Source organism: Babylonia areolata, chromosome 18 (assembly GCF_041734735.1).
Source record: "Babylonia areolata isolate BAREFJ2019XMU chromosome 18, ASM4173473v1, whole genome shotgun sequence".
Taxonomy (NCBI): domain Eukaryota; kingdom Metazoa; phylum Mollusca; class Gastropoda; order Neogastropoda; family Buccinidae; genus Babylonia; species Babylonia areolata.
Genome location: NC_134893.1, coordinates 15,754,656 through 15,758,340, shown reverse-complemented (window position 1 = coordinate 15,758,340; position 3,685 = coordinate 15,754,656).

Below are 3,685 nucleotides of genomic sequence, written 5' to 3'. Positions count from 1 at the left end.
TCATGCGAATGCGCATATGATGTTGGCGCAGGCGGAAGTGCTATTTTTCAGTTGTCTCTTGGGTATCTTTATACCACAATCTGAGAAATTGTCATAAATCTATCAAAACTATTGCTCACTGAACATGACACAATGATCTTCTAAACACTGAAGCCAGTTCCAGACTCACGTGCTCATTACATACATCTAAATATGTATTCTGTTTGGTTTTACAACTGATAAATATTGCTGTATTTTACTTTGCTTTTTTTCCTTTTCTGAAGTGATTGTGCTTTATATTTCTAATGTTCGGTGTCTTTGAGCCAAGGCCTGACTAAGCGCGTTGGGTTATGCTGCTGGTCAGGCATCTGCTCAACAGATGTGGTGTAGCGTGTATGGATTTGTCCGAACGCAGTGACGCCTCCTTGAGAAAGTGAAACTGAAATTGAAACTGAGCCAAAACCGTCGTCCTACGCCTCGGAGATTGGATGTCTGCACCTTCTAAACTATCCATGGGACTGCCACAAGGGTCTCCGATCTCTCCTGTCCTCTACAATGTCTACACGAAGGGCCTTGCAGACTTAAACAACAATAGAATAGCTCGGGTGCTTACTCTTGCGGATGATGGCCTGGTCTTCAAAACTTCGAAAGATGCTCAGGAAAGAACTAAAGCCGTCCAGAAACAACTAAACAATATTGCTCAATGGTGCAAAGACACAGGATCTTCCATCAATCCAGCGAAAGCCCAAACGTTGCTGTGCACCCTCAACAACAGAACCGCGAGCAAATCACCACCTTATGTGTCACTCGATGGGATTCAGATCGAGAAAACTGAATGCCTACGCTACCTAGGAATACACTTCGACAGGATGCTGACCTTCAGAAAACATACGGAAAATACTGTTCTCAAATGCAAAAAGGGCCTTTCAGTCTTAAAAGCAATGGCAACCAAAGGTATTGAACAACGCCACCTCTTCCTGCTATACCAATCACTCGTCCTCAATGTGATCGACTACGGACTTGGGCTAACAACACCGTCTCAAAGCAACCTCCTAAAATTAGAAAGAGTTCAAAATGAAGCTATGAGGCTGATCCTTGGAACAGCAAAAGACACGCCCACAGAAACCATGCGATACCTGCTTGACCTTCCTTCAGTGCAGGCCAGAAACAATTTAGAACAGGTCAAGACCTACTTCAAAGTATTAGAAAACCCTCAAAACCCACTGCATGACGCAGTCAAAGAACCAAAAGGCAGCCGCCTAGGACGAGGAAGATCATGGATGGGGCAAGCAGAAGACACAATCCAGCTAGTATGCCGACTACAAGACCTGAAAGAAACAAAAGAATGGGAGAAAAACCCCGAAAACCTCAACCATCTATTCAACAGAGCCATTTCACCCACTCTAGGAAGACATTGTCGGGAATGGCCAGAGGGCAAAACTGATGCGGAAGTGAAGCTACTCATAGAAGAAAACAGTAAAGAAGAGGACATCATCATATACACAGATGGCTCAGTCACCAAAGACCAATCCACTTGGGGATTCACTGCGAAACAAAATGGAAAAACAGTTAGGGAAGAGAATGCTGCCTACAAAGTCACAACCTCCAGCCTAACGATGGAAGTTGAAGCTGTGACACATGCCCTCCAGTGGCTATCGTCCATCCATACGCCCGGAAACCAACATGCCATGGTTCTAACAGACTCAATGAACCTCATACAGAAAATTGAAAACGGAATGAGAAGCCCAGAGTGGCATAAGGCAATGCGCAACTTTCAGTTTAAAAAAACTCACATGGTCATACTGCCCGGGACATGCAGGTGTTAAGGGAAATGAGCGAGCTGACAGACCGGCTTGCTGGTAACGCAACACCAACGAGCGGCCTACATCTAGGAAAATCGGAAATCCTCAGAAAAGTCCAAGAATATCAAAAAGAACAGGTACAAGGCCATCACACCATCAATCGCCTCAAAAGCAGAGAGAGGGAGTGGCCGTAAGTCGATGCTTTGCAAATCAAACAAATATCGGCATCATTTCCAAACCAACATTGCGCAAATTTCTTCAAAACGGAACAGAGTCTCTGTGGACTTTTCCAAATACAATAGACTGAGCAACACACTAGACGTCACGTTCTTGGCATCAGAGATCTTTTCCCATCCCTCTTGCGGCCAGTCAGTGGCAGCCTCTGTGCGTGTGTGTATGTGTGTGTTTGTGTGCATGTGTGGGTCTGTATTTTTGAGTGCGTTTGTGCATGCGCGAGAGTGTAAGTGTACACAAGTGTCAGTAGAGTTCTGTGCATTGTGAGGCATTCAATTCATAATTTTGGGTGTGATCCTATGTGTGTGTGTGTGTGTGTGTGTGTGTGTGTGAGGGGGGGAGGTGGGGGTGCGGGGGGAGGGGGGGTAGAGGATGAGGTATGTGAGTGTATGCATGCCTACACTGTGGGAGCAACAGGATATTGGAACATATATATATATATCTTTGTATATATGTGTGTGGAGATATGGGCTTGTGTGTGTGTGCTTGTACAAGTAAGTGTTCATGTGTGTGTGTGTGTGTGTGTGTGTGTGTGTGTGTGTGTGCCGTGGAAGCTGCGATACGTAGACTAGAAATGAGTGTGTGGAGGAGGGGGGTAGAGGAGGTGCAGGGTAATGTGTGTGGTGTGTGTGTGTGTTGGAGCTCATGTACGTTTATATGTATTTGACTGTGCTTTCATATCTGTGAAACTGCATGTTCGGTGCATATCCGTTATGCATGTGTGGGTGTATATGTGAATGTGTGTCTTCATGTTTTACATCTATTTGCTTATTTATCATCATTGTTATCTTATTTATTTATTTATTTATGATTGTTATTTATTTATTAGTAGTAGTAGTACTACCTTCTTTTTTTTTCTCTTTTCTTTTTACATTATAGTTATTATTTATTTATTTATTTGTGTAAAGCTTATCTATTATTTATTCACCTTTTTTTCCCCCCTCAAGGCCTGACTAAGCGCGTTGGATTACGCTGCTGGTCAGGCATCTGCTTGGCAGATGTGGTGTAGCGTATATGGATTTGTCCGAACGCAGTGACGCCTCCTTGAGCTACTGAAACTGAAACTGAAACTGAGCCAAAAGATAAATTTCTGTGAAATTACAGACAATACCTTACCTTACCTACCTTACCTTACCTTACCTTACCTTACCTTACCTCACTTTACTTTTTATCTTACCTTATCACACCTTTTCTCATCTCATCTAATCTCAAAGCTAAGAAACGTCAGCACATCACTTCCCTACTCGCTTCCCTTCACTGGCTCCCCATTCAAGCACGAATACAATACACCCTCTCAGTCCTTTGCCACAATTTCTTGACTGATTCTTGTCCTGTCTGTCTTTCGGATCTACTTTCTGTCTATTTACTGTCCAGACAATTTTGTTCTTCAAATGGCAAGCGCACACTGTCTGTTCCAACATTCGTACACGTTCCTTTTCTTTTGTTGCACATGAACAGTGGAATTCACTGCCCTCACACCTCCGTTACACCCCAACACCCGCATTCAAGAGAGCACTTACATATCTTTCCAAACTGTACTTTTCTCACTGAAACTTTTCATGGAAATGCTTGCTGAGATCTTATTCCTCGATGTGCTCTTTGTGTTGATTGTATGAATTCGTGAAGATTTTGTGTGTGTGTGTGTGTGTGATGATGGTTCTTTGGTGGTT